Source organism: Aotus nancymaae, unplaced genomic scaffold (assembly GCF_030222135.1).
Source record: "Aotus nancymaae isolate 86718 unplaced genomic scaffold, 86718_ANA_hifiasm-v0.15.2.pri h1tg000019l, whole genome shotgun sequence".
Taxonomy (NCBI): domain Eukaryota; kingdom Metazoa; phylum Chordata; class Mammalia; order Primates; family Aotidae; genus Aotus; species Aotus nancymaae.
The window spans coordinates 20090849-20115188 of record NW_026988431.1 but is presented as its reverse complement, the minus strand read 5'-3'; positions in this window follow the sequence as shown (position 1 = coordinate 20115188).

The window sequence follows — 24340 nt, the reverse complement described above, 5'->3', positions numbered from 1 at the left end:
TTTGTTCTGGATTTTTAATTTTTTCCTGGTTCAACCTTGGGAGGTTTTATGATTCCAGAAATTTATCCATTCTTTCTAGGTTTTCTAGTTTTTGTACATAGAGGTGTTTGCAATAGTCTATGAGGAGTTTTTATACTTCTGTTGGGTTAGTGGTAACATTCTCTTTGTCATTTCTGATAGTGTTTATTTGGATCTTTTTTGTATTAGTTTACCTAATGGTCTATCAGTCTTATTATCCTTTTAAAGAAAAAAATACTTTATTTGTTGAACTTCTACACGATTTGTTGCATTTGAATTTCCTTCAGTTCAGTGCTAATTTTGGTTATTTATTTTTTTTCTGCTAGGTTTGTGGTTGGTTTGCTCTTCTTTTCCTATTCCCTGTAGGTGTAATGTCAGTTTGTTAATTTGAGATCTTTCTAAATTTTTCATGCGGACCTTTAGCTCTATAAATTTTCCTAATACTGCTTTAGCTGTGTCCTAAAGAATTTGGTATGTTTTATCTTCATTTTTATTAGTTTCAAATAATTTCTCGATTTCTGCCTTACTTACATTGTTTACCCTAAAGTTAATCAGGAGCGGATTGTTTAATTCCCATGTAATTGTATCACTTTGAGATATCTTCTTGGAAATCACTTCCATTTTTATTGCACTGTGGTCCAAGAGTGTGGTTGGTATCATTTCTTTAAAAAATTGTTGAGAATTGCTTTATGGCTGAGCATGTAGTTGATATTAGAGTATGTACCATGTGAAGATGAGAAAAAATGTATATTCTGTTGTTGGGTGGAGTGCTCTGTAGATGTCTAATAGGTCTATTTGGTCATGTGTTGGGTTTAGGTCCCAAATATCTTTCTTAGTTTTCTGCCTTAACAGTCTGTCTAATACTGTCAGTGGAGTATTGAAGCTTCCTATTATTATTGTGTGGTTATCTAAATCTCTTTATAAGTCTTAAAGAACTTGTTTTCTGAATCTTGGTGCTCTGATGCTGGGTGCATATAGTTAAGTCTTCTTTGAATTATTTATCATTGTGTAATGCCCTTCTTTATCCTTTCTAATTTTTGCGGTTTAAAGTCTGTTTTATCTGAAAGAAGAATAGCAACCATTTGTCTCTTTTGTTTTCCAGTTGCTTGTTAGATCTTTCACCATCTCTTTACTTTGAGCCTGTGGGTGTCATTGCATAAAAGATGAGTCTCGTAAAGACAGCATACACTTTCATCTTTCTTTCTCTGACTTGCCACTCTGTGCCTTTTAAGTGTGGCATTTAGCCCATTTACACTCGAGGTTAATAGAGACGTGTACAGATTTGATCCTGTCTTCATGTTGTTAGCTAGCTGTTATGCACACTTGATTGTGCAGTTGCTTTATAGTGTCAATGGCCTATGTATTTAAGTGTGTTTTTTGGTGGTTGGTAATTGTCTTTTGTTTCTATCTTTTGCACTCCCTTGAGGGCCTCTTGTAAGGTAGGTCTGGTGGCAATTAATTTCCTTAGCATTTGCTTTATCTTAAAAGAACCTTATTTCTCCTTTGTGAATGAAGGTTAGTTTGGCTGAAAATGAAATTCTAAGTTGGAAATGCTTTTCTTTAAGAATGATCAATATAGGTCCTCAATCTCTTCTGGCTTGTAGGGTTTCTGCTGAAAGGTTTGCTGTTAGCCTGATGGGCTTCCTTTTGTAGGTGGCCTGCTGCATCTCTCTAGCTGCCTTTAACAATTTTTCTTTCATTTTGACCTTGGAGAATCTGATGACAATATGCCTTGGGGATGGTCTTCTTATATAATATTTTATAGGAACTCTCTGAATTTTCTGAATTTGATTTTGACCTCTCTAGCAAGGTTGGGGATGTTTTCATGGATAATATCCTAAAATGTGTTTTCCAAGTTACTTGTTCTCTCTCTCTCTCTCTCTCTCTCTCTCTCTCTCTCTCTCTCTCTCTCTCTCTCTCTCCCCCCCCCCTTTTTGGACAACAATTGGTCACAGGTTTGGTCTCCTTATGTAACCTCATATTTCTCAGAGCTTTTGTTTCTTTAAAAAATTTTTTTTAAAAATTTTTGTCTCACTGTGTTAAGTCAAAGAATCAGTCTTCAAGCTCTGAGATTCTTTCCTCAGCTTAGTGTATTCTGCTGTTAATACTTTCAATTATGCTATAAAATTCTTGTGAGTCTTTCAGCCTTATCAGATCAGTTTGGCTCTTTCCTATAATAGCTATTTTGTCTTTTAGCTCTTAAATCATATAACTTGATTCTTTAGATTCCTTAGATTGTGTTTCTAATATTGATTATCTCCATTGCCATCTACATTCTGCATTCTATGTCTGTCATTTTAGCCATTTCAGTCTGGCCAAGAACCATTGCTGAGGAACTAGTGTAGTTATTTGGATGTAAGACGATGCTGGCTTTTAGAATTGCCAGAGTTCTTACACTGTTTCTTTCTCATCTTTGTGGTCTGATGTTCCTGTAATTTTTGAAGTTACTGTCCTTTCACTGGGCCTTTTTGCTTTTACATGTTTTGCTGCTCTTGAGGGTTTGAATACAATCTAAGTTGAGTGCAGTTGACTGGTTTCACTTCTAGATGATTTTAGTGAACCAAGTCTTACTCAGTTCAGCACTCCTGGGCTGCACGCCCTATTTTGCAGGGACTCAGACCAGTAACATGGCTTTGTTCTCTGGCACCTCAAGGTTAAGTACCTCCTTCCTGGAGGGTCCAAGGTATTCTCAATCCATTGGCAGCAACTCTAATAGGGTAATGTTGGCAAAAGCACTTTGTCAGAGTGATGGCAGTGAGGACCCCCACATGCATGCCCAAAGGAGCAGAATGGTTGCAGCAAAGTCCATGAACATACATGAGTGCCTGTGGCGGTGGAGCAGCAATGTCCACATGTGCATGCTAGCTAAGCATTGCTGGGAGACTGCAGGCAAGTACACACTGACAAAGTTATGAGAGGATGCTTTGGGTAGGTACTTGCTGGTAGGGTTCCATCTGCAGAAGCTCTCTGGTGGTTAGGCAAGGTCTGTCACCAAAGGAGCTATGGCAGTAGCTTCTGTGATGTGCCCTGGTTAGGCATTTGAAGCTACACTACAAGCGGGTGTGAAGTAACCCAGGGAGAGACTGATATACAGGGGCACTAAAGTCAGACTGGCCCCATCCCATGGGCAAGATAGCCCTGTTCTGTTCAGGTCCAAGTGTCATCATAGGCCAAAACCACCTCGAGGAGCATGGTGAGCCTTGGGGGATGAGTATCTCTGGCTGTGCTCCACTGTAGACTTTCCTCAGCCAGACCCTCTGGGCTTTATGCAGGCTGGCGTATACTGTCCCTGCCAGCTCTTCCAGCTGTTCTTCCTGGTAGCGCAAATGTCCGCAGGGGCTGTGGGATCTCCTGCAGGTAGGATTATGGAGCTCTGTGGTGAGAATGGGGTACTCCATGACTCCATGCCTATTTAACTCAAACCTTTACCAGGAGCCACTTGAGGCCAGGAATGAGTCCTGGTGCCTGACAACCCCGTACATCATTCCGAGCTTCCTTCCCCTTCAGCCTGGGGTCTGTGTCCTCTCTCTGTCTACTCTCAATGCCTTCCCTCTAAAGAGGTGCTCAGAGTGTGATGGTATTCTTGATGTTCTGGTCTCTTGGTAGGAGAAGCTCTTCCAGCTGCATGTAATTAGCCATCCTGGTTCTTCCTTCCTTTACCCCAGTCTTCTTAATTTCATCTTGAGCTGTCCTTCTCTTAACTTACTGTACTCTGGCCATACCAATCCCTATTCTTTCTTAAAATGTGAAGTCTTTCCACCTCAAGATATTTATATTTTCTGTTTTCTCAATACTCTACTCTGTTCTTTGCATAGTTGTCTACTCCTCATCCACAAATTATGAACAAGTAGATTTTTGGAGTGAGATCAACAGTAGGCCCCCAATTATGTAAACACAGCATGGTATAAAATAGAGCTGGCATTCGCACCTTGAGAAAAAGAAATGGACTATTAAATAAAAGGATTTATGATATTTAGCTACAAAATTTGGAGAAAATGTATTTTTAATGTGTTAGAAAACAGAAGAGAGTATGTTTTTAAAATAGAGAGCCTTTTATCCCCAAAACAAATTACAGAAACTTTAATAACCAAACTTAAAATTCTTCTGAATGCACATACATTTTTAAAAGCACATAAATAAAATTAAAATGTGTCAGATCTGGAATAAGCATGTATTTTCAATGTATATGTCAATAAAACAATAATCTATGACCAAGATAGCCTTAATGTTCCCCTCAGCTTTACTAAACTTGTAGACAGACTTCTTTCTGACTCTGGGCCCTGATCTTCCTTTTCTCAGAACATAAAAAAAAAAATTAGTAAATTATAAATTCTTTTTTTTAATTCCTTAGAAATATATGTAAATCTTTTTTTAAAAGCTTCTTGCCAGTTTTAGAATTCAGAAATGTCTTTCTCAAGGACCTGGAAACACCTTTCCAAAATATAGTTATCAGGAGGATAGTGCTCCTATCCCTCAGTTTCTGTGGGTGGATAGGAGCCTAACTTCAGAGAAGAAGACAGTGCCTTGATCCAAGCTCTAAAACTTTCTCCTGTTATTTATTTAGATGTAAGACAAGTTGCTTCTTTAAGGGTTAAAGCTAATTATAAAACACAGATAACCTTTGTTGTGCACAATCTCCAGGGCGTTAAAAAGTCTCCACCTTCTAATTTAGCACGGTTAACTTCAGACTGAGCTCTGACTTCTCTCTCCGCTATTGCAATAGCTTTGGTTAAAGTTGTCTTTACATGTTTAACTTAGAAGCAATTTTTGCTTAACACTAGAAAACATAAAGAGTTAGCATAGATGAGAAAAACAGAGAGTCAAATTTTAAATGATAAAATAAATAATACATTTGCATAATAAGAATCTAAAATGGCAATAAACACAAGAAAGAATGGATTTTAGTGTGTGTGTGTTTCAAGAATTTGTTGGTATCCATTAAAATGTAACATGGGTGTGTCTTTTTGTCCCAGGAATATAATTTCTAGTTATCTGTCATAAATAATTTTTATTAAATATTAAAAATAAAGAGATCACTTAAATTTTAATGATGAAAGGAAAATTAGAAGTTTCCAGAGTAAAATCTTTTCTAAATACAAAAATGACTGTAAAGAAATAGAGTACAGAAAATGTTAGACATGCTAAATTTAAGAAAGCAGCTTTTATTATATTCTTTATACATTTTTTTGTACTTTCTATAAAGTCTCCAAAGAATGCCTATTAGCTTTACTATAAAAAACATTAATACATTATTATAGCAAAAATATAAAATCAAATTTGAAATTGCTGATTGATAGTGGCTCACATCAAAATATAAGTCTTCACTTCAGTAGAGACTGTTTGCTATTACTCTACAGTAACCTCTAAGAAATGAATGGTTCTCAGTGATTTAGCACCTTAAATATGATACTTAAGAAATAAGACATCCATTTACACTGTCTACTCCTCCTCCAGAGAAAAGTAAGAAAGAGAGAGAGAGCCTACTCTAAAAATAACAATCTATCTTTTTAAGCAATAGCAAGGTCATTGCTTAAAAAGATTCTCAAACGTCACCTTTACTTCTTTTTGAAGGCCTGTTACTGCAGGGAAGTTTCCCACCAGCATGTACAACCTCAAGCCTCGGAAATGAGTAGCATCTTTGTAAATATTGCATGTCTATTTGATGGAGCCTGTGTGTTCGTTTCATCTTTCATCTGCTTCTCTCTTCTGTGGCATAGTGACGCCTGCAGCCTGGAAAGCACCCAGCACAGTGTGGACGCCCTGATAAATATTAAATGATGATGATGGTAATGACAGAGCAGAGCCCTGTCTTTGCAGCTGTATAATTCCTCCCTTACATCGTTTGCCTCCTCAGACAGCTGTCACATTCTTTCTTTAAAAGGCAGAGATTTCTTGCCAAATTAAAGCTTGAGAGGAGCACATTACATCCTCATGTCAGTGTGGGCATGTGGGATGTGAATGTCTACAGCCATAGACGCCACTCAGAGGCACATCTATTTGATAAATACTCCTCTAAGAGTCAATTCAGATTGACTACCTGGCCAGTTCAATCAATCATACAGAGATCTGCCCCAGAGTTTATAAGATGCCCAAACTATTGACCAATACCAGGTGGGAAATGCCCAGTCCATTTAAGACCTCTTAGCACATTTTAGCTAAGTAACATTAATTTTAAAATAATGTGTTTTTGTAGATTTTATAAAACATGAATTTTTTTGAGGGATGGAGGAGATATAATCATCAATGTCAATGTCAGTTTTTAAGAAATGAATAACACTACTGAGGCAATTTGCAAGTTGCTATACAAAGTACTTTTCATGAATGTTCTTGTTTAATTTTCAAAAGTCTCAAAAGGTAGATACTAATACTGCATTTTCTTGTATACTTGGAAAAACAAAACTAAGAAAAATTAAGTGGTTTGCTTCTGATCACAAAGTAAGGAAGAGGAAGTCAATGGAGTCCAACTTAATTCCTTTGAATCCATAGCTTTCATAAGCTTATTTGGAAACATTTCAATAATGGAAAGAACACCTTGACAATAATGTTGTTTATTCACTTATGCATTTTGAAAGTGTGTACTAAGTATCTTTTTTTCAAGGTCTAATAAGAAATAAGTATAACAGAAAGCTAAGAAAAATTCCAAGTTCATGCACTCTGAGCTAGAAATTCTTCTTATAAACTATTCAAAAATGGCAATTCTATTCAAATTACAGTAAAACCAACAGATAAGAAAATGCCCATGTCCAATAATAAAGGAAATGGTTTAAAACCAGAGGATGAAATATTTTTTAAAAAGTATAGGGTACAGAATAAGCTTTACATTTTATTTTTTAATTTTGGTGAGCACATAGTAAGTGTATATATTTATGGGGCACATGAAACATTTTGATACAGAAATGTAACATGTAATAATTGCATCATAAAAAAAGAAGTATCCATCCCCTCAAGCATTTATCTTTGGTGTTACAATCTCATTGTATTCTTAGTTATTTTGAAATGTACATTTACATTATTTTGACTATAGTCACCCTGTTGTGCTATCAAATTCTGGACATTATTTATTATTTCTAACGATTTTTTTTAGACACTAAGCATTCCTACCTCTCTCCCACCATCCTACTCCCCTTCCTAGGCTCTGATAACAATCCATCTATTTTCTATCTCCATGAGTTCAATTGTTTTTATGTTTACATCCCACAAGTAAGTGAGAACATACTATTATTTTTTTCTGTGCCTGGACCATTTCACATAACATAATGACCTCCAGTTCCATCCATGTTGCTGCAAATGACAGGATCTCATTCTTTAGGGCGGAAGAATACTCCTTTGTGTATATGTATCACATTTTCTTTATTCACTCTTCTGTTGATGAAAACTTAGTTTACTTCCAAATCTTTGCTATTTTGAAGAGTACTGGGGAAAAAAAAAACCTGTGAGAGGGCAGATATACCCTTGATATACTGATTTCTTTTGCGTGTATACTCAGCAGTGGGATTGCTGAATCACATGGTAGCTCTATTTCTGCTTTTCTGAGGAACCTCTAAACTGTTCTGCATAGTGGCTGTGCTAATATACATTCCCAAAAATGATCTACAAGGGTTCCTTTCTTCACATCCTCTCTAGCATTTTTTATTGCCTGTCTTTTTGATATAAGCAATTTTAACTAAGGTGAGATCATATCTCATTGTAGTTTTGATCTGCATTTCTCTGATGACCAATAATGTTGATCACCATTTCATATATCTGTTGGCAATTTGTAGGTCTTCTTTTAAGAAATGTCTGTTCAAATCTTTTCCTCATTTTTAAGTTGTATTTTTTTTTATAATGTTTGAGCTCCTTATATATTCTGTTTATTAATTCTTCATCAAATGGGTAGTTTGTGAATATTTTCTCCCATTCTGTAGTTTATCTCTTCACTTTGTTAACTGTTTCTTTTGCTGGGCAGAAGCTTTTTAACTTGATGTGATCCCATCTGTCCATTTTTGCTTTGATTGCCTGTGCTTGTGGGGTATTGTTCAGGAAATCTTTGCCCAGATCAATGTCCTAAATAGTTTCCCCAATGTTTTGTTTCAGTAGTTATAATATTTTGATGTCTTATATTTAAGGCTTTAATCCATTTTGACTGGAGTTTTATATATGGCAAGAGATAGAAATCTGGTTTTATTCTTCTGCATATGAATATCCAGTTTTCCCAGCACTAATTATTGAAAAGATCATCCTTTCTCCATTGTATGTTCTTGGCACCTTTGTCCAAAATGAGTTCACTGTGCATATGTGGATTTGTTTCTGGGTACTCTATTCAGTCCCATTGGTCTATGTGTCTGTTTTTATTCTAGTACTATGCTGTGTTGGTTACTACAGCTCTACTATATATTTTGAAGTCAGGTAATGTGATTCTTCCCATTTTATTCTTTTTGCTCAGGATAGCTTTGGCCATTCTGGGTCTTTTGTGCTTCCATATAACTTTTAAGATTTTATTTTTTTTATTCCTATGAAGAATGTCATTGGTATTTTGATAGGGACTGCATTGAATATATTGATTGCTTTGCATGGTATGAACATTTTAATACCGTTGATTCTTCCAATATGTGAACATGGAATAGCTTTTACATTTTGTGGTGATCCTTTCAATTTCTTTCATTAGTGTGTTATAGTTTTCATTGTGGAGCTCTTTCACATCTTTGATTATGTTAATTTCCAGATAGTTAATCTTATTTGTGGCTAATATAAACGGGATTGATTTTGTGAATTATTTTCTGATTGTTCACTTTTGGCATGTAGAAATGCTACTGATTTTTGTACCTTAATATTGTATCCTGTAAATTTACTAAGTTTGTGTATCAATTTTATTAGTTGTTTTGGCGAAGTCTTTAGGTTTTTCCAAATATAATATGTCATCTGCAAACAATGATAAGTTGACTTCCTTTCCAATGTGGTTTTCTTTTATTTCTTTCTTTTGTCTGAGTGCTCTAATTAGGACTTCCAGTACTGTATTGAATAACAGTGGTGACAGCGGGTATTCTTGTTGTGTTCCAGATCTTAGAGGAAAGGCTTTCAGTTTTTCCCCATTCAGTATACTAGCTGTGAGTCTGTTATCTATGGCTTTTATTATGGTGATAATATAATATATATTATATTACATTATCTTTCTACACCTAGTTTTGTGAGGATTTTTATTATGAAAGAATGTTGAATCTTATCAAATGCTTTCTCCATGTCAATTGAAGTAATCATACGGTTTTTTTCTTTATTCCATTCATATGATGTAACATGTTGATTGATTTGCATATGTTGAGCCATCCTTGTATCTCTAAGATAAATCTCACTTGGTCAAAATGAAAGATCTTTTTAATGTACTGCTGAATTTAATTTGCTAGTATTTTGTTGAGAATTTTTACATCAGTATTTATCAGAGACAATAGTCTCTAGTTTTCTTTTTTAATGTTTCTTTGTTTTGTTTTGGTATCAGAGTAATACTGACTTTCTAGAATGAGTTTGAAAGTATTGCGTCCTCCTCAATTTTCAGAATAGTTTGAGTATGATTGGCATTAGTTCTCTAAATGTTTAAGTAAATTCAGCATTGAAACCATTGGGTCCTGGGCATTTCTTTACTGTGATGAGACTTTTTATTATGGCTTTGATCTCATAATTTGTTATAGATCTGTTCAGTATATGAGTATCTTCATGGTTCAATATTTGTAGATTGTATGTGTCTAGGAAGTAATTCATTTACTCTAGATTTTCCAATTCATTGGCATATAGTTGCTCATGGTAGCCACTAATAATGTTCCTTTGAATTTCTGTATTATCCATTGTAGTGTCTCCTCTTTTATCTCTGATTTTATTTATTTGGATCTTCTCCCTTTCTTTATTCATTAGTGTGGCTAAAGGTTCATCAATTTTATCTTTTCAAAAAAAAAAAAAAACCTTTTTGCTTTTGCTTATTTTTTGTATTGTGTTATTTAAATTTATTTTACTGCTCTGATCTTTATCTCTTTATTTCTACTAATTTTAGATATGGTTTGCTCTTGCTTTTCTAGTTCTTTAAGATGAATAATTAGGTTGCTTCTTTGAAATTTTTCTTCTTTATTGATGTAGACACTTATAGCTATAAATTTTCCTCTTAGTACTACTTTTACTGTATTCCATAGGTTTTAGTATGTTGTGTTTCCATTATCATTTGTTTCAAATAATTTTTCAGTTTTTTTCTTAATTTTCTCATTGTCCCATGGTCATTCAGGAACATATTGTTTAATTTCCATGTGTTTCTATAGTTTTCTAAATTCCTCTTCTTGTTGATATCTAGTTTTATTTAATGGTGATGAAAGAAGATGCTCGGTATTATTTCATTTAAAAATATTTTAAGACTTATTTTGTGACTTAACTTATTGTCTATCCTTGAGAATGATCAATGTGCTGAGGAAAATAATGTGTATTATGCAGCCTTCAGATGACATATTCTGTAAATATTTATTTGGTCGATATGGTCTATAGTACAGATTAAGTCCACTGTTTCTTTGTTGATTTTCTATCTGGGACATCTGTTCAATACTGAAAGTGGGTGTTGAAGTGTCCAATTATCATTGTGTTAAGGTTTCTCTCTCTCTTTAGCTCTAATAACATTGGTTTTATATGTCTGAGTGCTCCAGTGTTGGGTGCATATATTAATATATTTACAATCATTATATACTGTTGTTGGGTTGACCCTTTTATATATAATGACCTTCTTTGTTACAGTTTTTGTCTTGAAATATATTTTGTCTTATATAAGTAAAGCTATTCCTGCTCTTTTTATTGGTTTCCAATGGCATGGAATGTTTTCTTTCATTGCTTTATTTTCAGTCTATTTATCTTCATAGGTAAAGTGTGCTTCTTGAAGGCAACAAATCATTGATCTTGTTTTTCTCATTCATTTAGCCACTGGATGTCTTTTTATTCAAGAATTTAGTCTATTTTGATTTAGTGTTATTATTGATAAGTACGTACTTATGCCATTTTGTTATTTGTTTTCTGGTTATTTCATGGTATTCCTTCTTTTCTTCTTTCCTGTCTTTCTCTGGTGACGATTATTTGCTCTGGGGATATAATTTAGTTTCTGGCTTTTTATTTTTTGTGTTTCTATTGCATTTTTTTTTTTTTTTGGTTTGAGGTTACCATGCAGTTTGCAAATATTATAACTCATTATTTTAAACTGTTGACAACAACTTAACAGTGATTGCATAAATAAACAGACATGCAACAAAAAAAAAACTAATGAAAACTTTACATTTTAACTGTATCCTCCTGCTTTTTAACTTTTTGTTGTTTATGTTTTATTGCATTGTCTATGTCTTGAAAAGTTGTTGTAGTTACTACTTTGGGTTCGTTAATCAGTTTGTCTTTCTACTTAAGAGTAGTTCACATACCACACGGTGTTTTAATATTCTGAATTTTTATGTGTGTTTACTATCACTAGGAAGTTTTGTACCTTCAGATAATTTCTTCTTGCTCATTAACATTCTTTATTTTCAGTTTGAAGAACTGCCTTTAGCATTTCTTGTAGGACAAGTTTAGTGTTAATTAACATTCTTTATTTTCAGATTTAGCATTTCTTATAGGACAAGTTAAGTGTTGATGAAATCTTAGTTTTGGTTTAGCTGGGAAGGTCTTTATTTCTCCTTCATGCTTGAGGAATATTTTCACCAGATATACTATTCAAGGGCAAAAGGTTTTTTGTTTTTATTTTTTTTCCTTCAGCTCATGTCACACCACCCTCTCCTGACCTGTAATGTTTTTACTGAAAGGTCTGCTGCCAGACATATTGGAGGCCCATTGTATGTTATTTGTTTTTTTTTTTTTTAATTTATTTATTATACTTTAAGTCCTGGGGTACATGTGCATATCATGCAGGTTTGTTACATAAGTATACATGTGTCATGGTGGTGATGGTTTGCTGCTTCCATCACCCTATCATCTATAATAGGTATTTCTCCTAATGCTATCCCTCCCCAGTTCCCCTGCCCCCTGCTATTCCTCCCCTAGCCCCCCACCCTCCAGGCCCCAGTGTGTGATGTTCCCCTTCCTGTGTCCGTGTGTTCTCATTTTTCAACATCCACTCATGGGTGAGAATATGTGGTGTTTGGTTTTCTGTTCTTGTGTCAGTTTGCTGAGAATGATGGTTTCCAGTTTCATCCATGTCCCTGCAAAGGAAATGAACTCATCCTTTTTTATGGCTACACAGTATTCCATGGTGTATATGTGCCACATTTTCTTTATCCAGTCTATCATTAGTGGGCCTTTGGGTTGCTTCTAAGTCTTCACTATTGTGAACAGTGCCGCAAGGAACATATGTGTGCATGTGTCTTTATAATAGAATGATTTATTATCCTTTGGGTATATTCCCAGTAATGGGATTGCTGGGTCAAATGGTGTTTCTATTTCTAGATCTTTAAGGAATCCCTACACTGTCTTCCACAATAGTTGAATTAGTTTACACTACCACCAACAGTGTAAAAGTGTTCCTATTTCTCCACATCCTGTTGTCTCCTGATCATCATTCTAACTGGTATGAGGTGGTATCTCAATGTGATTTTGATTTGCATTTCTCAAATGACCAGTGATGATGAGCTTTTTTTCATATGTTTGTTGGCTGCATAAATGTCTCCTTTTGAAAAGTGTCTGTTCATATCCTTTGCCACTTTTTGATGGGGTTGTTTATATTTTTCCTGTAAATTTGTTTAAGTTATTTTTGTTTTTTTTCTCTTCTTGTTTTTAGGGTCCCTTCTTTACCCTAGATCTTTGAAAATTTGATTATTAGGTGCCTTGAAGTATTATTCTTTGGTATAAATCTGCTTGGTGTTCTATAACCTTCTTATACTTGAATGCTGATATCTTTCTCTAGGTTTAGGAACTTCTATGATATTATCCCTTTGGATAAACTTTCTACCCTTACCTCTTTCTCTATCTTTTCTTTAAAGTCAACAACCCTTAAATTTGCCCTTTTGATGCTATTTTCTAAATCTTGTAGTCATGTTTCTTTTTTTATTCTTTTCTTTTGTCTCATCTGTGTATTTTCAAATAGCCTGTCTTAAACTCATGAATTTTTGTTTTGTTTGTTTAACTATTGAGACTCTGATACATTCTTCAGTAAGTGAATTGCATTTTTCAACTCTAGACTTTCTACTTGATTCTTTTTAATTATCTCAATCTTTTTGTTAAATTTATCTGATCAAATTCTGAATTCCTTCTCTTATTATTATCTTGCATTTTTTTGTTTCCTCGAAATAGCTATTTTGAATTCTTTGTCTGAAGCATCACATATCTCTGTTTCTCCAGGATTGGTCCCTGGTACCTTATTTCATTTGTTTGATGACATCATGTTTTTCTTGATGCTTGTGGATGTTTGACAGTGTCTGGGCAGTGAAGAGTTAGTTATTTTTGTAGTCATCACAGTGTGGGTTTGTTTGTGATCATCCTTCTTGAGAAGATTTTCCAGGTATTCAAACAGACTTAGGCTCAAAGCCCAATAACGCTTCGAGCCTAAGCATCTATAATGCTTATAGATGTATCACTTTAGGGGTTTTGAATAAGATCTGGAGGAATTCTCTGGTTTACCAGGCAGAAAATTTTGTTTTTTCCCTTACTTTATCCCAAACAAGTAAGTATCTCTATCTGTACTGAACAGTCTGAAAATGGGGGTGTGGTGATGCAAGTACCCCTATGGCCACCACCACAGGGACTGCAGTAAGTCAGACTTGAAGGCAGCACTGCACTGAGGCTTTCCCAAGCCCCACTGTAACCACTACCTGGCTACCCCCTATGTTCACTCAAGGTCCTAGAGCTCTACAATCATCAAATCATGAAGCCAACCAAGTTTGTGTCCTTCCCTTTAGGGTGATGAGTTACCCTAGGACCCAGGCAGGTCCAGAGATGCTGTCTGGGTGCCAGGTATTAAAGTTAAAAAAACCTTAGAAATTTGCCTTATATTCTATTCTACTGTGGCTAAGCTGACATTCAAACCACAATACAAAGTCCAACTACTCTTCCCTCCCCTTTACAGAGGCAGAGGAGCCTCTCTGTGTAGACAGTACCATCACTGGCCCAAAGGGGTTCTGCCAGGCTACTGCCAATGTTTACATAAAGCCCAAGAGCTCTTCAGTCAGCTTATGGTGAATTCTGCAAGGACTGGGACTAATCCTCCACAGCATCAGCCTCCTCTTCAACCCAGAGAGGGTCCATAAATGCTGTCCAAGAGCCTTGGCCTAGATTGGTGACCCAAAGGGCCTGCTTGTTTCTCTACCCCACTGTGGTTGAGCTGATAGCTAACTTGCAAGACAAAGTCCCCTTCACATTTCCTTCTGCTTTTCTTAAGAAGATGGAGTCTTTCATTCTAGCCACTATAGTTGGCAATGTGCTGGGTCACATCTGTTGTCAGCTTATCCCAGAGTCCAAAGCCCATGAAATACTATCTTGGTAACACTGCTGGTTATTCAGGGCCCAAGGGCTCTATAGTCATCAGGTAATGTATCCTGGAGGACCAGGCCCTTCCCTTCAAGGCAACAGACTCTCTTTTGGCCCAGGATATGTCTAGAAATGTGATCCATGAGCTAGGGTCTGGAATGAGAGCTTTGTGACTCTGCCTGTGCCCTGTCTACTGTGGCTGACCTGGTATCCGAGATGCAAGATAAGGTCTTCTTTATCCCTTGCTTTCCTTTCCTTAAGCAGAAGGAAACAGTAACTTTCATTGCTGCAGGTTCTACTACTTGGGGTTGTGGGACAGGGGAGGTGTCATAAGCACTCCCTTATCCCTCAGCTAGTGTCTCCTTAGGTCATGTACCAATCTAGTCTTCTGGATCTGAGCCCAGTCCAGCACTAGAAGTTGCATAAGAATTGTATTCCTTGTGTTCTAGACTGCCTTTCAAGTTTACCTAGAACACAGAGCAATTTGGTCTGTGGTGGCACGGCTTGCAAGAAATTTCAGTTTCAACTGCTGAGATGGGTGATTCCCCTCTAGCTAAGTCTTGTCCAAATGCTCCCTCCATGAGTGGGGAGTGGCTGAGCCCAGCTTGGCTTTGCTCTATGCTATGACAGAGCAACACTGAGTTCAGTGTAAAGGTCCCCAGTTTCTGTGCTCTCCCTCCCCCAATGCACAGACTCTTCACGACATGTGGCTGCTGCAGGGGTGGGAAGATGGGGGAGAGGTGATGGTGTAGATTCAAGACTGTCTCTCTGACCCTTTTCAATGCCTCTTTTGGTATTATGATGAATATGATGTATTATGATTGCTTACTTGAGTTTTGATTCTTGTGACAGTGCTTTTCTATGTGCAGATAGTTGTTAAAATTAGGTGTTCCTGTGCGAAGGACTAGCAGTGTAGGCTTCTATTCTGTCATCTGGCTCCATGCCTCCTAGAATGACACGAAATATTCCACAGCCATTAAAATTGAGTATTTCAAAGAAGAATAAACTCAAAATGCTGACTATAGAACAGAAAATAAGAAAAATGTGAATAAACTGGCTGTGTGGCATTTTCTTAAGGTGATTAGAAAAAAAGACAAAAAAACACAACCAAATGCTACGGATGATTATGTTAGGCTGTTGAGTTTATGGATTTTTAAATATTTTATTAGTGTCTAAAAACTATGTTAATATTAAAAGAAACATTTTAAAAAGAGATCCATTATCTATTTAATTAGATCAGCTTTTATATTGTAAATGGTAGTCATATTAAATTAGGATAACTGAAGTTAAAAATTAATCCAATATATTTTTTCTTTCTCGAGGAGCTAATTAAGCAAAAAAGTTGTAATTCATTCAGTTATTTAAAAAGAGATACTTTGCTAAATTGTTAGCCAGATTTGTTTGTACAGTGTATTTTTAATCACATATTTTAAATAATACATTTACTGAATAACCATTTTTAAAAAGATAGAATTTTAGAAATTTGATTATGAAATTATTCAGTTTCTTATTTACATAGCTTACTAGTGCTCCACGTTTTAATTAACTCACCATTACCAGCATACTGAGATTGTATTTTAGTGCTCCAGTTGAAACAAGAAAAAGGTTGTCAATTTCTGAACTTAGTCATGCTGCTATAAATTTAATTGTCTCCTTCATGAGATTAAGGAGTGTACAATCAAGACAATGATTTTAATCCACAAGTTTATGAGGTGTTTCTTAAGCTTTTCTTGGTTTCTACTAAATTGCATAATAAATTAGACTGTAAAAGCAAGCTACTTCATGAAGAAAAATAATTACCACCTTGTTTTAGGAATGGAAACATATTTATATAGAAGCTCCCCTTTGCAGGAGGTAAAGAGGGCATGTTGTGAATCTTTGGTGTTTCCATTCAGACCTCCAGAGATGTGTCCTGGAAATTAATTGATTGGGCAATAGTGGATACAAAGGCCTTTGTGATTGCTGGGGATGGACAAAACGCCATTGTGTAATAAATCATTTTTAAAAATATTTTAACTGTTGGCAACTTCTGATGTTAATTCTTCTCTAAAACAACATCCTCAGTAAAGATTTTAAACTAGAAGCGCCTATAGGGAAAAAAGTTAGTGCATGCTAGGCTTAACACCTAGGTGATGGGTCGATGAGTGCAGCAAACCACCATGGCACACATTTACCTATGTAACAAACCTGTGGTCTCCTGGAACTTAAAAAAATAAAATAAAATAACTATAAAAATAAATAAATAAAAATAAACTAGAAGTGCTTATTTGTATTAAACACTCAGACTATACCAGAATGTATTTTATTATTCCAACTGGAAAAAAAAAATGTAATTTTTGACTTTGCAGTATTATCTATTCATCCATCCATCCATCCATCTATCCACCAATCTATCTAGTCATCCACTAATCTACCCATCATCTATCTACTTTCTGTTTTTTCCTGAGTACTATTACTTTCCCCATATTCCATCTTCAAGAATCAAAAAGCCATAATAGTTTATAGAAGTTATTAACCTTTTCTTCAATCTTCAGGATACTAATTCTTAAACATTCCTTTTTAAAAAACCCTGCACTAATTCATTTATTCAACTGCAATATCAAAACAATGGTTTAAATTTATTTTAATTATTTCCTCTCAGAATCTGTAGAAAACCCATAAAAAGAGATATTGTCTTTTAATAATTTTTTTTCTTGATAAAGTAATCTTGCTTTGCTATTATAAGGCTTGACAGTTAGGGTAAATATTGCTATGAAGATAATTAACAGAGGCTGAATGCTTTACAAACATAGTAGACAGATTTATAATTGTATTTAGACATAATAGTTCACACTATCCTATTGCTGATTTAAATGCAATGGTTGAGATGTAGGTAAAGATGAAATTGAGTTATATCAAGGTGCTGTGTGTCACTGTGCTAGCCAGGGTATCTAATGTAATTTGTCTGTTATAGGGTTTATAAAACATTCCATCTGGCACAATATGCCTCTAAGACAGAAGGTGCTGGCATATTAAAAATGCATATGACCATTTACCGATTTGTTATTTTAGCAGAACAGAAGACAGTCTTTAGGAAACAGTGAAGAGATTAGCAAACTCAGACATTTGATTCAGATATAAATTTGAGGACCAATGTGTCCATAATACAACAAGGTATTTTAATAGAAAGTGAGATTTTTGTCTTAGAGCTAAAACCAAGTATATCACAGGTACTTTTTCTTTTTGTTCATGAAAGCTGTACCTTTTACTTTGCTTGGCTGGTTTTTATTTTCAAAGCAAATTTTCATTTTAAGAGCAAATTTTCAGGCAGAGTCTGAGAAAGAGAAACACTCCACTGTAGACTGAGCTTTCTCATTAAAAACAAAAGAATCACTTAGATGGTTGCTGATTGCATTTTATGGATCTTTTAACAAATTGCAGGGACTGCTACCTTACCATGTACTCCCACTGCTGTTTAACATGGATCATTTTCGTTTGTTTGTTTGAAATAACACTCAGGTAATGAGATACAGGACAGAAAATAGATGTCATCATTCCACCCTGTTTTACATACTGGGAATAATGGAGATGCTGAAACTAATAATACATTTGCATTCTCAACAATATTGATTCTTTAATCATCATTATTTGAGAAGATACCATGTAGGACGTTCCTAACCGGGAACGTCACACACATCCTTATATTTAATCCTCAAAACAAATCCTATGTGGATACTATAATTATGTATCCATTTTGTCTATGAGGAAATTCAGGTAAAGAGAGGTTAGGCAGTTACTCAAGCTTGGTTTTACCCCCAGTAATGTTTGGCTTCAAATCCCATGTTCTTTCCATTGAGATTCCCTTAAGATGGAATATTACAGGAAGAAGTCACACTGGAGGAGTCTAGAATATAAGATTTAAAATACCCCAAATTCAGTAGAAGTCCAGGGGTTTTCCTGAGTAGATTATTCAATCATACTTCCCTGAATTGAAATGCAAAAAATTTATCTAACACAAATGCAGTTACCTTACCTCCTAAATGCATTCCAACAGATAGGTGCCTCTAGCATTTCTCTTCTGACTAAACTTAAATTCCTTCCACTCCAGGACACTGTACATCCATTTCTGTTTAAAACCTAAAACAAAACACATTCCATGGTGACTTCATTTTTCTTTCTGCCCAAATATTCTCTTTTTAAACATTTCCCTTATTGACAAAACGGTCTTAAGATAATAAACTTTGTGTTCTCCCTCCTTATTGTTTTTTTGTGCCTTTTTTACTATCAATCCCTGACATTTCTCACCAACTACATTTCACAGAAAGATAGCTTCTTTTTCAGAATTACAAGGAAAAAAGAAAATAGCCTTCCATTTCAAATAGTTTTCAAAATGCCTTTTTTTCCTCATAGGTTTTTCCTTGACATCATCTCTAATCATCTTGCTACCTGTAGCACACAAGATTTTACCCAGTAAAAACAATAACAAAAAGTATCTTACACAATCAGAACCATATTCTTTATGCACAATTGCCTTAATCTATTTCTCTGAAATAGTGGTTTCATCTGCTTCTCAAATAAATGAAAAGTTAATGTCATGGCCTTTCTATTTCTTCACAGATTAACAAATTAACCCCCTACCGTATAACTGGCTGCCTTAATATCTTCATATGTCTGCTGTTTAATCTTCTGTAAGACAAACTCAATCTGCCTCTTCAAATATTACAAACATACACACACATATACATACATACACATATACCTATGTATGTATATGTGTATACATATGTGTATATATACATATTTGTATACCCATATTGTATACTTATGTATATACATATACATATATACCTATGATCTTAGCCAAAAGGCTGAGAAGCAATACACATACATATATACCTCTATATCTATATATATGCTTATGTATACACACGTATGTATCCACCTATGTATATACATACGTATGTACATATACATATGTAGATACGTATGTGTATACCTATGTATCTATCTATACATACACACACACACATATATATATATATACCTGCATGCTCTTTCCAGTCAATACATACCAATGTAAGTCACTAGTGCTATAATTGCTAACACCATAGATTCACTTACCTTTTCTGACATTTTATAGAAATTGAGTCATACAATGTGCACTGTTTTATAGCTAGCTTCTTTCTCTCAACATAATGATTTTGAGATTAATCCATGATTTGCACAAACGATTTACTCATTTTTATTGCTGAGAATGGTCTATTTTATGAATATAATTTCTTTATTCATTTACCTATTGATGGATATGTGGATTGTTTCCAGTTATTGTACCTTATTAATTTTGTTGTGTATATAAAGATTTTTGTTATTGAATGTTTTCAAATGACCTGGAAAAGTTACTTTACTCCTTTACTTTCCTCCTACCAGGAATATGCATTTCATTACCTTCTATTAGGTCACACAACTCTCTTCTGCTAGACTGCAAATGTCCTTAGGGAAATAATTTTATCCTTTTTTCTTTCTGTCTTTTTCTGCTGTCCAGCACATGACTTATTTATGATCTCAGCCAGTAAGCATTAGCTGAATTAAATGTTGTCAAATCACTATTGAAGACAGCTCTTTAAAAAAAATAAGAACATAAGATTTTATGTTTAATATAAAAAGTTTTTTATAAAGTTTTTTTAAAGATGTTTGTTTTCTTTAGTTACCAATTTCTATTTAAAACATAATTTTGTGAGGTTTTAAATGTATTTTTTCAATAAATGTGTGTATTTATTGAAATTAGTTTATTTAAATTTATTTATTTTTAGTTGAAAAATAATAGTCATGTATATTTATGGGGTAAAATGTGATATATATATTTTTAATTTTATTTTAAGTTCAAGAGTATAGTGCAGATTTGTTACTTAGTTAAACTTGTGTCATGGGGTTTGTTGTACAAATTATTAAATCACCCAGGTATTAAGCCTGGTATTTATTAGTTACTTCATCATTAGCTCCCTCTTATAAGTGAGAATATGTGGTATTTGCTTTTCTGTACCTGTGTTTGCTCACTAAGAATAATGGCTTCCAGCTCTATCCGTGTCCCTGCAAAAGACATTATTTCAATCTTTTTTATGACTGCATAGTATTCCATGATGTATCTGTACCACATTTTTTTATCCAATCTATCATTGATGATCATTATGTTGATTCTGCTCCTTTGCTATCATAAATAGTGCTTCAATGAATGTAAGCATGCACATGTCTCCCATTCAGTAGACTGTTTACTGATAGTTTTTTAAATTTTTTAATTTTATTTTTTTGCTGTGCAGAAGCTCTTTAGTTTAATTAGATCCCATTTGTCAATTTTTGCTTGTGATGCAATTGCTTTTGGTGTCTTCAGAAGACAGCTCTTTCAAGAACCCCATTTTATACAGAAATCCCGTCTCTTTTATTTATAAATATCCTCTGTATTCTGCCCTTTCTATGACTTCTATTTAAGTCACATCATCACTGGTTATTAGAGAAATGCAAATCAAACCACAGTGAGATACCATCTCACGCCAGTTAGAATACCAGTCATTAAAAAGGAAACAACAGATGCTAGAGAGGATGTGGAGAAACAGCAATGCTTTGACACCATTGGTGGGAGTGTAAATTAGTTCAACCATTGTGGAAGACAATGTGGTGATTCCTCAAGGATCTAGAACCAGAAATACCATTTGACTGAACAATTCCACTACTGGATATATACCCAAAGGATTATTATCATTGTTATTACTTTTATTTTTGAGATGGTATTTTGCTTTTATTGCTCAGGCTGGAGTGCAATGACACAATCTCAGCTCACTGCAACTTCTACCTCCCAGGTTCAAGTGATTCTCCAGCCTCAGCCTCCTGAGTAGCTGCTATTACAAGCATGTGCTACCAAGCGCAGCTAAGTTTTTGTATTTTTAGTAGAGACAGGGTTTCACCATGTTAGCCAGGCTGGTCTCGAACTCCTGACCTTAGGTTATCCACCTGACTTGACTTCCCAAAGTGCTGGGATTACAGGCATGAGCCACCACTCCCGGCCTACCCAAAGGATTATAAATTATTCTTCTATAAAGACACATGCACACATATGTTTTTGCAGCACTGTTCACAGTAGCGAAGTCTTAGAGTAACACAGATTATGTCTAATTTAAGACATAATCTGTGTTACTCTATGTGACATATGATATTGATTTATCTTAAATTTGAAAACTAATTATCCCTGGGTCCGGCTCAAGCTATTTCTTAAAAAAAATTATTCACTGCTTACCATCTGCAGAATATTGTATGAGATGGTAGAAATACAGCATGAAAAAAGCAAATATAGAGTCTGCCACCATGGAGCTTATATTCTTAAAATATTCAGTCACTAATTATTTAGGAAGAATGACAGATAATTATAACAAGGGCCTGGTCTTGTTTTGGGTTAGGTTTGGGAGAATAATCAAGGAAGCTCTTTGAAGTAATGTTCAATTGAACTCCAAAGCGTGAATAGAGGAAATCTACATTAATAAGGAAGAGAAGAATCGCATTCATGAAGCTTATATGTGAAGGACCTGATGTAAAGTAAGAAAAGCAAGTCACAATTAAGACACCGACAGAAGACCAGCGTGGTTCGAAAAGAGAGAGAATGCAGGAATCGTGATCAAAGGTTAGGTGGGTAGGAAGTAGATTAACTCAGAATGAGAACAACATGAACTCATGTGGCATATCAGATTTTCATCTTCATGGACTCATTCTAGCTGTTTTGAGTGGAAGAATTTAATGTCTAGTAATATGATAAACTAGTTAACCATAGAAAAATTCCTTCTGGTTCAGGGAAATAAATTGCTTTATAACTTATTTAAAACATTTTAAAGTATGTCTGAGCTTATGGGAAAGTAAGAGACTTTCTCCAATGCTAAAATAGAAATTCAAATTCCTAAGAGAAAATGAAATCAAGAGCCCCATTTGTCCTTAAAGATATAGGCCAATTCTTAACAACCCTGATGTTGAGTCTTAGAGATCCATTCAGGTCAATATATCTAAGCACAGTGGGGAATCATTGGAATACCTACATTAAGACAGAATCTTTGAAGGGTGAACTAGAGAAAAAAAATCTACTACTAAGTGTTACATTTGAGGTATCCTCACATCTCTTCCCTTTAGATGTGTGGTTACAGATAGAAAAATATTTCTCCCCTAGAATCCTTAAGATGACTCAAATATGTGACTCAAATATACACTATCTAAAAACTCAAGTTGAAATTTGGGTTGTAATTGTCCCGTAGCCTACCAGAAACTTCTCAGCTCTTTCCTAGAAAATCACACTGAAAAATGTGACTGCGAGCCACCTTCCATAGAACCAAAATTCATAATGAAAAATAATAACTAAACACATGAGGAAATAATCCATGCAAGAAAAAAATCAACAAAAATAATGAACTGAACAATGAGAAAAATAAATACTGTGGATATTGGGATTATCAGATATAGAATATAAAATATCTGTTTTCATATTCTAAACAAATTGAAATACAGAACTAAAAGCAATAAACAAGGGCCTCTATGTGAGCAAATAAATCCACAGACACTTGCTTAACAACAATCTACAAAAAGATAATATATGCAATGTTGAAAACTAAACATTTTTTCATTGAAATAATAAATAAGAGTGGTTATGGTGGCTCATGCCTGTAATTCTAGTGCTTTTGGAGTCCAAGCGAGGTTCGCTTAAGCTCAAGCATTCCAGATCAGCCTGGACAATTTAATGAAACCTCATCTGTACCAAAAAAAAAAAAAGAAAGAAAAGCAGTGATGGTGTGTGCTTATAATCCAAGCTACTCTGATGGCTGAGGCAAGAAGACTGCTTGAGCACAAGAAGTTGAAAAGTTGAAGCTGCAGTGAGCTATGATTGAACTCTAGCCTGGATCACAGAGTGAGATCCTGTCAAAAAAAAAAAAAAGAGACAAAATGGGCAAGTCTACTATAGGTATTTTCATCCAACATTTTATGGAAGGTACTAGCCGGTACAATAAGAAAAGAAAAAGAAATACAAAACTTGAATAATAGGAAAGAAAGAAGCAAGACCGTCATTATTGCAAATGATGTGCTTGTCAATATAGAAGCCCAAACGAATCTACAGATAAAATATTTAAAATAGGCTAGGTATGGTGGCTCATGCTTGTAATCCCAGCACTGTGGGAGGCCAAGGCTGGTGGATCACCTGAGGTCAGGAGTTCAAGACAAGCCTGACCAACACGGCAAAACCCCATCTCTGTTAAAAGGTCAAAAATTAGCCAGACATGGTGGCAGGTACCTGTAATCCCTGTTACTCAGGAGGCTGAGGCAGGAGAATCACTTGAACCAGGGAGTTGGAGGTTTCAGTGAGCTGAGATTGCGCCACGGCACTCCAGCCTTGGGTGACAGGAGCAAGACCCCATCTCAAAAAATAAAAAAAAAGAAATTAATGCAAGTGTTTAGAAACTTTGCTAAATACAAAATTAATACAAAAATCAATTGCATCTTTATATATTATCAAACACCAGGAAATGAAATTCAAATATGCCATTTATAATAATGAAACAAAATTCAGATTGAATGAATAAACAGGACAAAAATATGCAAAACTATGTAACTTTACTAAGTCATTTAAAACATACGACATTTTGGGATAAAAACTCAATATTATAAAATTGCTAATTTTTCTTAAATTGATCTTAGATTTGATGAAATTGCAAAGCATAATGTAATGTATATTTCAAAGAACTGACTCTAAAAGATTTAAGGAATAGCAAAAAGCTAAGAGAAGTCAAAACAGTGCTGTAGAGAATGAACAGGTAAGATTTTTTTGGATACTAATTAAAATAGTTGTGGTATTGATATGGAATAGATCAAAGGGACAGAGAGA